At 29.0% G+C, this 13,962-nt stretch overlaps 1 protein-coding gene across 3 annotated transcripts in view; it reads right to left on the bottom strand.

The window, feature by feature from the left end:
- LOC129963619 (heparan sulfate glucosamine 3-O-sulfotransferase 1-like) overlaps window positions 1–13,962 on the bottom strand; it is a 160,662-nt gene that overhangs the window by 82,065 nt on the left and 64,635 nt on the right. Inside the window, exons 1-2 of one of the 3 annotated variants that reach the window (XM_056078096.1) lie at window positions 2,237–2,618; window positions 2,070–2,099 (exon numbers count right to left, since the gene is read on the bottom strand). The exons of 1 other annotated variant lie outside the window; for it this stretch is intronic. The gene's annotated coding sequence lies outside the window, so the exon portion shown is untranslated. Of the gene's footprint in view, window positions 1–2,069; window positions 2,100–2,236; window positions 2,619–13,962 lie in introns of those variants that run through there. One more of the 3 variants, XM_056078094.1, reaches the window with a different exon arrangement.

Raw genomic sequence — 13,962 nt, 5'->3', positions numbered from 1 at the left:
ATCATTGGATAGCACGCATAAAGACTTCAAAAGCAATAAATTAAAGCCTTGTTGAATTTATATCTATGTTATAAAAATTTTTCGGAAAACCTCGACATTTTCGAGTGAAAAATTTCATTAGACATGTTTTGAAGCTTAATTTTTAAAAATTTAATATTAGAAAATAGTTTTTCCAAAAATAGAAATGGGAATAATACTATGAAAGCAAATATTCATAATTTCAATCAATAACTTTTTTTCTAAAACGCAACAAAATAACTATTTCCCAAAGATGGTTTGTCTCTGATCACCCGAAATAAAATGGGTTTTATGCTATTTTAAAACTTGAAAATTATCTTTTGAATAACTTCAGTTAGTTTGATGTGTTACTTTTTCCTCTGATTTTCAAAACTTTAAAATTTTTTATGGAATATAAATAAATGCATACAAATTTTCATCGAATGGAATAGCAACAAGGATATAAATACATGTAAATGAAAGTAACGTAACGTAGTTGTATCTTACGTAGATTCATAAAATGGTGCAGAAAAATATGAATCTATTTTATATGAAACTTATGGGAACCTCTTTCAGGTGACGGATTCGTCACAGACATATATCATATTGGACTTATCCATTTCGTTTCGTTTTTATCTGCTCCTGTACGAACTATATAAGGAGGAAGTATTGGTACCGTCAAAGCATTCGAACTCGAATATGAAATATATTTTTGATTATGTCTGTCTGTCTGTCTATGAACACGATAAACCAAAACCGCTATGGGCTCGACAGATAAAATTTCATATGAAGCTTTAAAAATAAATCTGAAGATTTTAAGTTTTGAATGGAACCCATTCACACGAGGTTTATCTGTTTCTCTGTCCAAATGTATAACTTCAAATTGCAAAGAATTATGTCAGAAAAATTTAGTTCACGATGTTAGCATCTCAAATACAAATCAGTATCAAATTCTGAATGATATCCGTCAAAGAATTGATTGTTTGTCTGCCCGTACATTCTATTATATGTAAGCCGGATTACTATATATGTATATGCTTACGCTCTTGTGAAAGTACAAACCTACTGGACTGTTTATTCCTTGAAGGATTTAGTTCCGAATTTATTGCATATCTACGCTTTAGGTGCTAAATCTACGTATCAACTTTATTTATCTATCTTTCTTCGTTTTGTAGGTATAATGTTAACTTATATTACAGACAGAGAAATATACTTTGAACGGATTTCGCTCAATATTTGATAGAAATCTACAAATTTAGCCAAAGACTATACTCCAAATTTCATTCATTTAACTCAAATAATTTCTGAATATTCATGTTCATAGATATATAATTGGCAGATACATAGATAGATGGATATATATTATTCCAAAAATTTGTTTTTCGGACTCAGGAAGATCTGAAACGTGAAACGTTCACTTAGTAAAAATTTTAGCGTGCGACGTTTTTGCGATTACAGTACTTTCTCTTTGTATACTTCGTATACGAGAAAGTGAAAAGGAAGTATTTAAGCACACAAACAAAAAAGAAAACAATTAACCTCATTTTTTGTAAATATATATATATATATATATTGAAAAATTTGTAACAGCAGTAATGTATTGTTTCTGAAGTCACAAAGAAACTCCTAATTCTAAATACAATTAATTCAGAACAATTTTCATGACGATTTGCGTCTGTTTTTGGAACTTTCGAATTACTCGAGATATTAGCTTATCCACTGTATCTGTGGCGATTTCACCGAGAATCAAGAATTTATTATTATTGTAATATTATTAATATCTTGATTGCCTTAGGGGGTCACCGGTGGGCCCATATAAATTAGATTATAAGAAATTCAGCGCGTCAGTTAATGCGTTAATAACAAAGCATTAGAATTATACCAATACCATTCCTCAAAGTAAGCACGTTTTTATAGAAAAAATGATATAGACATTTGGTACGTTTAAAATTATTTATTAAAAGAAGAGTTTCGAATGTTTAAAATACCTGGAACTTTTATTCTATAATTCTTTCCGTACCAAAATGAAACACTTTATAGAAGAAAAAAAAAACTATAAAAATTAAACTAACCTGTAAGGCAACTTCCAATTGAATCTCCAGCTACGAAAAGCGATTGTTGTAAATTTGAAGTTAGCTTTTAAGTAAGTTAAACTAATCTACAAATATCATATGATTCTCAAAAGATTTAAAGAGAACATACAGAATATACATTACAGAAATTTCATCTGAACACTTACCAAGCGGCGAGCAAATTTCGCAAGACAAAATCACTCCACTTGCACCACAACAATTAAAAGCGTGATATGGTAGCGAAACCGCTTTACATAACCCATCACTCATCATACACGGCCGAGTTGAACGGTCAATGACGAGGCTGGCGCTAATCGAACAATTATGTCTCAATTTTTCTGCTACTGTCCACTACTCTTAAGATTCTGCTAAGCGATAACACCTCTAGTAAGCGATCGCCAAACTGGCATCTCCCACGCCTCCTTGGCTACGTTTTTTCGCGTGTATTGAATGGGTCTATTGTAGGTAGAAGTGCGTCCAGGCTGCGATCTTGTTTGGAGTGTATTTATTATTAGTGATAAAGTATTTGCTCAGCCCCATCGCCTAAATAGGATGTATTTTGTCCTTTGATTTATTTAGGCGGCGATCCTAGTTTCTGAGGGGCGTCATTGTTGCTGTTTCTTTCTTCAATAACATTAATGGAACGTATTTATTTACTTTGGGTGTTTCGTCACGCAAATGGAGCTGGCTATTTTTAACGTAGTAACGAAAGAGGTGTGCCTTATGGAGATGGTTGTTGGTTATTATTTTCCGTTTGATTTGGGCGGAATGAAAAGCTACTTTTATATGTTTTTGCTGCTAAGTGTCCTAAAGTATTTCGATTATATCTTTGAATAACAAATCGTGTGTGTTCTACAATTTGGTATTTGCTCTGAATATTTTTATAAGTAAATGATGTCGAATGATTTCTCCCGTTTAACTTTCTCTTATATGAAAGGAAGGTAGTGTACTAGTCGAAAAGTTTGATTTCGATATATTGATAAATTTCGGAGCCTTAGACCTCCCCGTGTTTGATAGCAAAAGACAATTTCTATTTTTAGGCCTGTCTGTGTACACAAAAATATAAAAACGATTAAAAAGAAAGAAACCTAGGCAAACGAAATTTGATATAAGGTTTTTATATCAATGTAGTCGAGATCTGATCAAATTTTGGTTGAAATACATCAACGAAAAGACTGTCTGTCCATAAACGTGTATATGATCACAGTTAAAAACCAGCGGAAGTGGTCTCCCGGAAACGTTCTTGCATACTTTCCAGCAAAGGTTTCATAGGAGAGTAAAAAAGAGTGTATAACCCTGCATAAAATTGTGGTCCTTGGATAAGACTGTGAATTTCTTGCATGCCATTGGCTAACTATAGTCATGAAATATAGATCTTCTGTATGAATCTACCATACTGAATATCTCATGCGAATATACATTTTAGACGCGTTTTTTCCAACCGATTGCACTCAAACTTTGATACGCAATCATCAGATCATTTACCGAATTTTATTAATATAAGACATTGCGTTACATGCATGTAAAATACAGATCGACAGATGGCCAATATTTTAAAGATTTGGTTCAAAATAATCTACATTTTAGGTGCTAAACCTAAACTCTAGATATTATCTGACCAGTTATTTGTACTCGAACAGCCAGCCAGTCAGATTGAATGACTTCCGCTGAAAATTTGATAGAAAACTACAAATTTACACTCGTATGATATCTGTCAAATGTCTCGAATCTACGTAAATTTTGAAACCCACTGTGAAATAAAATGGCAGTGATACTGCAAGATAACTTAAATTAGAGATGGTATGCACAATATCACAAGACAATTATACCTTTGAAGATCATGAGGTTTAAACGATTAGATAAAATAGTTAAGCAACTATTAATTTATAACTGATATATAACATCATCAGATAATAATTATATTGGATAAACAATATTCTGTTGTTGGAGCTTATAGTGAAATAATGTTACGTTTCTTTAATAACACTTAATACTTTTCTCTTTAGTAGTGACATTCTATCTGTGTTCAATTCTAATTGATCTAAATATCCAATATTATCGATGCAAATTTTTGAATAATTGATGGATAACTCTGAGATATTTTTAATGGTTTTTTGAAGCTAAATTTTATAAAAAAAGAGTTTATATATCGATTTTCATTGCCTTCATCATAACACACGATTTTACTTTTTTCACTGCATTTTTAATATTTTTGACTCATTTTTAAATCGATAGAAAATGAAACGAACAAAAAGGTTTGATAATTTACAATCTTTCAGTAAAAAAGAAATATGGCATCTATATATGAAGAATATTTTAAATAGTTATTTTGATTAACCAGTTAAATTAAATGAACAAATACGAATTACATAGAACCGATCTCATTTTTAATGGAGCTATAGCAAAGAAGGAATTTAAAAATATTAGAAATATCTTAATAGTTTTCTATATAGTTTATACCTGTAATAATATTGAATATGCATGTGTTTTGTTTCTGTATGTTTGCACGTATTTTGGAGCTCAACAAATCAAACTGTTTGATCAAAAAATATAAAAGTTGGCTCATATATTATACCTTGGAAAGTGAGAATGTGCATGCATCTTGGAACGAAATTCTTTTGAAATGTAAATTACTTAAAAAAATTAAATGAAGTGTTGATTTTTTCCTAATGATTTCAAAAAATAATACAGCATAAATGTAATTTTACACGACATTTCAAATTTGGAAAATTATCAAGGTTTTGCTTCAATGATATCAAGGTTTTGCAATATAATTTTTAAATTATTTTAATAAATTTAAAAAATAGTATTATCTTATTTTACAGCGATATATTTCATTGTTGAATCGAAATTCAGATTGGTCCTACCCTTTGTTATGTTCAAAATATGAAGTTTAAGTATATTTTCCCTCGTGGAGTAGGTTTCAGTATAAGGCATGGCTTTTAATAAAATTTATTATACTTCTGATTCAAATTTAAGTTCAAAATAATGAAACATTGAGAAATTTTTAAACACTACTATTCGTTCCATTATTATTATTAAATATATAAAGATATTGGCAGAAAATTAGGAAAACACATAACAGAATAATGTCAGAAAATGTTCAAAATTTTGAAGTAGCATATTTCTACCAAAATGTGGACTTAAAATAAAATTTGTAGAAGAAATCATTAAGATAAAGTTATACAAATATTTAATTGAAATTTATAACAATTATTAATTTCGGTGTACCAAGTGGTCACCAATTGCGAAGAAAAAAATTAGAAACGAAAATAAGATAATTTTTTTTTCATAGTGTAGGATCATATTTTAACATTAACATTTTAACAAAAGAAAATCTGTTGATGAATATTTACTTTGAACCCAGAAAAATTTTGGGTATACCTAAATTCTAAATATTAGAAATATTGTGATTTTTTCTTGTAACGAATTTAAATAAAAAATAGAGTAATTTCTTATTTGTAACAGAGCTGCTCTTAAAATTTGTGTACAATCAGTTTTAAACATTTTTATCAATATTTAAAATCATGTAATAAATAAGCGTTTACGCATTTGCTGTCTTTGCTTTTTTTTGCAATCTTCTTAGAAATGCACAGATAAAAATTTTAAACAAGTCATCAAAGTAAAAACTTAAAGCAAGCTGATAGTCCGGTTAAAGGGACGATATACAAAGTATATCACGCGTCCTAACTAATGATGAAAATTTTCAAAGTGAAAATATCGATAAATAGAATGAAATGTATATTTTATACAAACTGTCTAAATGGCATATATTTCATAACATTTATACATGCCGCATATTTTATCATAAATCATTCGTATCTTATGTACAAACGAAAAATATTGTTATCATAAATATTTCAGAATTTTATAATATGTTTTGTCTTAGAGCTTCCAGAGTAAAATATCAATCAGTCAAACAACATACAAGCCTTATATATATATTTTTGGGAACCATAATTGATCTGTTTGGGATAACAGATTTTTCTTTATTTTTATATTGATAAATCGTATTCATGTTCTGGAATTTTTGGTCAATCTGTCAGCCGGACTATCTCTATTTAGCTAGGTTTTGATGTTTTTTTCGCATTATTTTTCGAAAATATGAACACACAAAAATAATTTTTTTCACCGTTTTAAAGTCCAAAAAATTGTGTTTTCAATAATACCACTTCGTTTGCAGTAAAATTCTTTAGCCTAGATTTAATAAACTTTTAAACATATTTTTAAGTATCATAATATTATTTGTTCATTGTTAAGAATGAAAAGAAAGTAATTATCAATTTAAAAGCGCGATTTTCTTACATAGTTGAAATCTAAAGGATCCTATTCAATACCTACTTAATTAACAGAGAAAATAAAAAAAAAAGGTGAAGTTACGAAACCGTTAAATAAATAAATTTAGAGATGAACCGGACATAATAGCGCTATGATGTAATAGAAATGGTTTCTGTTAGAAAAGTTTATATATACAATGAACAGAGCATATGCAAGACAACTAAAATAACACTACTTTAATGCCTGATAATATGATGGAGTCATGGGCATAAAGTTTTATATTAATGTTTTAATTGAAAGATGACGCCAAAGATGACTAATATGTGAATATAAAGAATAAAAAAGGGTTAGATAGATGAAATATAAAATAAAAAGTGAAGATCTCTGATAAATTTTAGAACTAATCCATGCATTTGTTGTCTGACCATGTATATGCAAATAAGATAATTTTAAAACACGGTTTATGAAATTTGGTATGCAGTTTTAACATTCGAATTAGAGGATCTATATCAAATTAGAGACAAAAAAAAACAACAACAACATGTGTTATATGTAAAGAATACGAGAATACCGAATAAAGAAAATTACCCTGGTTTAGTCTAAAGATACCTTACAAATATACCCCCTAAAAAAATCATACATATTGTCCAGTGCCGATGCTCCCAAAACTGTAATAAAAAAAAGTCCTTCAAATTTTCTCGGAACACGAAAAAGCATTAGCAAGTAGCGATTCCTGATTGTAAACACTGATAAGGAGTTAAAAAGCCGCTGTGTCCGAATCGAATGGATTCCGGCATACTGGCGTGGAATTACAAGAGCTTCAAGTGGATGAAGTCGCCTGTAACGAGAGCTCCGCTGATAGCAGATGGTACAACAGAAAGCCAGGGATTCATTTAAGTATCTTTTTAAATGAATAGTTCGAATTTTCTTATCCTTAACATTTTTAAACTCGGGAAAGTGATGACAAGGATTAAATGCCGTTTATTAAAAACTGTTGCAGTTTAAAAAAAAAAATTCAAATACAGTACAAAAACTTTAAAGCGAGACATGGAAAAGGCAGCTGGAGTGTTCGCTCTTTGAATTTATTTTTGACATCTTTTTATTAAAAAAAAAGATTTAGTTAGAGGGAATATTAGGCTACAGAGGTGCCATGTTAAGAAACATATAAATATCGAACTAATAAATGTAGTAATATATTAAATTTTAGAAATGGAATAAATATGTTCTTTATTTTAATTCTGTAAGTAAATTTTTTTACGTTCCAAAATAAATCAAAATAGAAATCAGAGGAAATAAACTTAATAAAAATTATTTTTTAGGACAATTTTATTAATGCACTAAAAAGAAAGGAACAACTGTATTTGTTAATTATTTTCTCCCAGTTTTGAAATAATCGTTTCTTAAAATTTGATTAAATTAATAGATTAAATTATAGCTAAGTTCCAGAAGTGCATTATGAAAATGAATGCAGAAGAGTACAATATCTCAAAGCTGTATTATAAGATCTGTCAAATGAAATATAACACAATCAGTTAAATGAATAATTAATGTTACAATACATTATAAATTGTAGTTAAATAGCTTTGATTTTTTAAAATATTGATATTAACAAATCAACTGAAACACACATTGTCATCCTATATTTTATAATTCATAGAATTTTATTTTTCACAAATCATTTATTAATAAGGTTAATGACATTTTTCATTGATCTGCCTGTAGTCTGCACTCATTCAGGCGACTCTAGGCAGCTGTCTAGACTGCCTAATCGAAAATCCGCCTCTGAATATAAGCCCACAAAAGTCAATTAGAATCCCACTCTATGAATAAGATTATGATCTTAATGAGATCAAGTATTTAATTAATTAGAATAACCGATACTGTCGGCAGATTAATGTTTGACTTTTATTATTTTGAATACTCTTATCAAACTCTAATGAATAAGGATAATCAGGGTAATTAGTTGAAAAATGTCATTTATGATTGACGTTTTCATATGTACAAAAAAAGATGCTTGTGTAAAACAATAAAAATGTCTACTCAGAAAAGTAATAAAAGGAGAATTGATAATAAAGCTTTGAAAGCCAATTTAGTCAATTAAAGCTTTGAAAATCAAGAATATTTTTTTAAAATAAAACTTAATAGACAATGAATAAATATAGAAATTTTGGCTTCTTTTCTCTAATATGACATAATCGGACAAAAATATTATTTAACTTTAGAATCAGATATCATTTCTCCCAATTTGTGATAATGAATTATGTCCTTTTATACTGTTTATGAAATCACTTAAAACTTGACTAGACTTGATGAACTTTAGATTTGAATAAACGATTTAAGTTGCATTTCTTTTTATTTGAGTACACTTACCATATTTTAAATTTATTGAAATCAGAGATTTAAAAAAAAAAAAACTTGTTTCTCAATGATTAGGCTTCGAGTTTTATAAACTGATTTCCTCACAGTATTTTTTACAGCTTAATCAGGTAGAATCCCAAAATCCTATAGGAAGACTATCTATTGCAATGGTTCTCATGACAAGACATAGGAAAAATTTCTTCTATATATATATATATATAATGATATTTTTAAATCAAAATTAAACCCTAATTAATTTCCAATCTTAATTCTGCCCATATTAACTTTATTCTAAAACTAGCCGCCTTTGGCGACCAGCCGGTTCGCCAATCTTAATGTTCGTTTAAATTTTAATAATTAAATAGGTTGAACCGGAGTTTAACCCCCTTCTTCGCCAAGTTGCGATAACACGCTAAAGCTGGCAATCTTTATTATGCACTATAATTGAACATCTGCTCCTTTGCTTTTGAACATTTCGCAAGGCCGTTGTTGGCGATTTTTAAAAATTTTGCCAAGCAGGGGGTTACACTCCGGTCGTACCATTAAATATTTTACGCAATTCCAACTTTAATAGATTCTTCAGCAAAATATTTTAAAACTTCAAATTTTGATAGTCATATAATTCACTCATAATATTATAAAGGCCTTCAGTCATAGCGTGATATGTATCTCTCTAATTTTTTGTTACCCCTTGTAGAAATTATGCTTTAAATTAAAGTGTAAATGATTAATCTGCAATTAATATAATAATATTTTTTACTGAAACAAAGCATTTTTTTTAATAATATGATTACTGATAATAGAGTCACTGAGCGTTTACACTTTATGGGCACTAAAGAATATCTTTCTTAATTTATGTAATATCTCAAGAATTTGTCCACAAAAATTTCTTAGATTCATCAGGAACAGATCGATTCATTAACAATGTTTCATTTTAAATGCATGAAACACTAAGAAAATAAAATGAATAGTTTAAAATAATCGGTCGAAAACAGGTTTAAAAAAACTACTTAAAAAACGATGTACTCAAAACTATAAGCATATACAAAAAAATATATAATTAACATAAATACAATTTAATTATAAAAGCATGCAATTAGCCTAAAAATAATTTAAATCATTGAAAACAGGTTAAAAAGAACTACTTAAAAAACGATGTATTTAAAACTATAAGCATATACAAAAAATATATAACTAACATAAAAACAATTTACTTACAAAAGCATGCAACTAACCTAAAAATAATTTAAATCGTCCGTTGGTTGTCATGCCAACAATCAGAACACAGTGCGCATGCGTGAATTTTCTTCGCCAGTTACGTTAACGCAAATGCGTGAATTTTTCTACGCCAGTTGGGGTAACGCTATGCAGATTATACATTTTTAATTTCCTTTATTCTGTGTTATTTTAATTCAAAAGTACTTCAGAATGAATCTGAAACATGGATTAATTAACAATCTTTAATTTTAAATGCATAAAACATTAAGAAAATAAACAGAATCGTTTGAAATAATCCGCCGAAAAATGTTAACCCTAGCCTTATTACTGTTGGGAGAAAAAAATAACTAAAGCCTTACTCATTTGGAGGTGTTGAAAATGGAAGATATTTTTGGCGGAAAAGTTGGCGGCGGGGAAAATGGAAGATTTTTTTGGCGGGAAAGTTAGTTTTTAATTAATAATTAAAATTCTAATCAAAATTTCAAAAAAAGGGACCCCAGGTGCACATTCCCGACTTCTAAGGTATACATGTACCAAATTTGATAGCTGTATGTCAAATGACCTGGCCTGTAGAGCGCCAACACACACACACACACACACACACACACACACACACACACACACACACACACACACATTGAGCTTTATTATAAGTATAGATATAGATGTTCTCTTATTTCCTGATCCCATTCCACCTTTTTTTAATTTAATTAATGCTCCAAGAGCTCTGTAAAAATGCTTTAATCAATGATTCACACGCACCAAGTGAAGGGATAAAAATTGTCGAACTAAACAAAGTCTTTTAAAACATACATAGATTTCCTTATCCTAAATCGACATTTGTATAGAAATCCCTATCGCAGAATCTCATATAAAATCTTGGAGATAAATATTTCTCTCCCTTTACATTCTTTTCTCTTTCGTTCTTGTGTTGTGATGTAGATTGACGTATCTCTCGTTTCTTGCTTGTACATAAATTATGCCTCACGGGGTGGAAGAAAGCGAAATTTTAAAATTACAAAAGCGTCTCTCTCTCTTCGGCCACGGAGACTTGCAAGTTTCATTTCGTTATAACTTTCTTAGTATTAAAAATAGAAAGATAAATCCAATTAACCAAATTAGCTCCGCATTAAGACGAACACCTTCTGTATTTAAATTTTTTTCGATAACTTTAATATCTTAGAAGTACAAACTGAAAAGTAATTTTCAAGCCATAATTTTGATTTTCTAACATCAACAATTAATACTGACAAATATTAACTTAGATGTAAAGGAATCTACTCGTACTTTGCCTGCCAGCTTGCCGAGAGGAATTTTTTAAAATTAAAGTATATATATGGATTCGCAAATATATAGAGGTTAATGACCAACCAATCAATCTGTGATGTCAGGTTGCTTTTCAAAAATCGAAACGTTGTATCTTACACATGGTTTGTCTGTATAAAGTAAAACGGAATAGTAAAGGCTTATTTTTGATTTGCTTCAAAGTTTTACATCATTATAATGCCATATGTACAGTAAGAATAATATTGAATGTGAAATAAAGAGAAAAGATAGAAACTTTACGAACTGTTTCATAAAATATTATGAAACCCATTTTTTTTCGCATTTTTTTATGCACTTAGAATATCACAAATTCTAAATTATCTACTTCAAAAATGCATAAAATGTCTAGAAATCTGGGTTCAAAAACTGATTACGAAACTAAATTCTACGATTCACATCCCTAAGTGTCGTACATCATTATGCGAAAGACAGTACAAAACAACAATAGTTTTTTTTGTTTTTGTTTGCAATGATATATTTCTTGTCACGTCTTTCACGAAACTCATGGAAAAATATCAAGAGTATTGCATTAGCCGAATTTTTCTTCTTTCTGCACAACGCAAGAAAGTATTCCTTGCAAGCAGCAATATTCTTTTTTTGTTTGTTTCTTCAGGCTTGGATCTGTAATGGAAGCTGAATTCTTTATCACTTTCGCGCCCATCTGTCGAAGAACAGGCGAGGAATAGGTATAAATCACTTTGTAACCGCAGCGAGAATTTGTCCCTTACTTCTTCAAATGATGCATAACGTTGATTTGTTGGTGTATTTATCGTCATTTATGGTGGACTCCAGAAACGTGGCATTTATTTTTTGTAAAGACTTTGAATAATATAGTTTCTTCTTCGTTTTTGTTGCTGCTACTTTGTAGCTATGTTTAGCAAGTAATACAATACATTATATAGCAGCTGTCGATTAGGATTTCGGAGTTCTTAATTAATATCTTCACTCGATTTATATTTTATATGAATCAAGGTTGTCTTTTCCTAAATAATGTCCACAATAAGACAGTGACATTTATTTGAAAGCGCTTTTACAACAACTTCAAATGTCAAAATTGAAATGGGGATTCTATTATTTATTTTTTTGTAACAACTTTGAAGAACATGATTATTCAATATTGTATTAATTAATATTAACTAATACAATAATTTTATTTATTAATTAATAATATATTATTATGATATATTTAATTATATTATAATAATATATTATATATAATTATATTATGATTATATTATAATGGCATCCGCAAATCATTAAGTTTATCGTTTCTACGTTTACATTTTTTATTGATTTTGTTATTTTTGTATTATATTTATAATAATCTATACTTGTAATAAAGCTCAATGTGTGTGTGTGTGTGTTGGCGCTCTACAGGCCAGGTGATTTGACATACAGCTATCAAATTTGGTACTTGTATACCTTAGAGGTCGGGAATGTGCACCTGGGGTCCCTTTTTTTGAAATTTTAATTAGAATTTTAATTATTAATTAAAAACTAACTTTCAAGACAAAAAAACCTTCCATTTTCCCCACCGCCAACTTTTCCGCCAAAAAAATCTTCCATTTTCCCCACCGCCAAATGAGTAACGCTTCAATGTTTTTTTCTCCCAACAGTAATGAGGCTAGGGTTAAGATTTTTCGGCGGATTATTTCAAACGATTCTGTTTATTTTCTTAATGTTTTATGCATTTAAAATCAAACATTGTTAATTAATCCATGTTTCAGATTCATTCTGAAGTAGTTTTGAATTAAAATAACACAGAATAAAGGAAATTAAAAATGTATAATCTGCATAGCGTTACCCCAACTGGCGTAGAAAAATTCACGCATTTGCGTTACCGGAGCTGGCGAAGAAAATTCACGCATGCGCATTCTGATTGTTGCCATGACAACCGTTACCAATGGATGATTTAAATTATTTTTAGGTTAGTTGTATGCTTTTGTAAGTAAATTGTATTTATGTTAGTTATATATTTTTTGTATATGATTATAGTTTTAAGTACATCGTTTTTTAAGTAGATTTTTTTAACCTGTTTTCAATTATTTAAATTATTTTTAGGTTAGTTGGATGCTTTTGTAATTAAATTGTATTTATGTTAGTTATATATTTTTTTGTGTATGCTTATAGTTTTCAGTACATCGTTTTTTAAGTAGTTTTTTAAACCTGTTTTCGACCGCTTATTTTAAACGATTCATTTTATTTTCTTAAAGTTTGATGCATTTAAAATTAAACATTGTTAATGAATCGATCTGTTCATGATGAATCTGAGAAAATTTTGTTGGCAAATTCTTGAGATATTACTTAACTTAAGAAAGATATTCTTTAGTGCCCATAAAGTTTAAACGCTCAGTGACTCTATTATCAGTAATCATATTATTAAAAAAATGCTTTGTTTCAGTAAAAAATATTATTATATTAATTGCAGTTTAGTCATTTCCATTTTAATTTTAAGCATAAATTCTACCGGAACTAACAGTAAATTAGAGAGATACATATTATGTTATGGCTGAAAGACTTTATATTATTATGAGTGAATTACATGACTATCAAAATTTGAAGCTTTAAAATATTTGATGAAGAAGCTATTAAAGTAGGAATTACATAAAATAGTTAATTATTAAAATTTTAACGAGCATTATGATTGGCGAACCGTCTGGTCGCCAAAGGCGGCTAGTATATAATATAATAAATTTTTGATTTTTTTCGTTGC

Source organism: Argiope bruennichi, chromosome 3 (genome assembly GCF_947563725.1).
Source record: "Argiope bruennichi chromosome 3, qqArgBrue1.1, whole genome shotgun sequence".
Lineage (NCBI taxonomy): Eukaryota > Metazoa > Arthropoda > Arachnida > Araneae > Araneidae > Argiope > Argiope bruennichi.
This window is presented reverse-complemented; position numbering and strand designations above follow the sequence as displayed.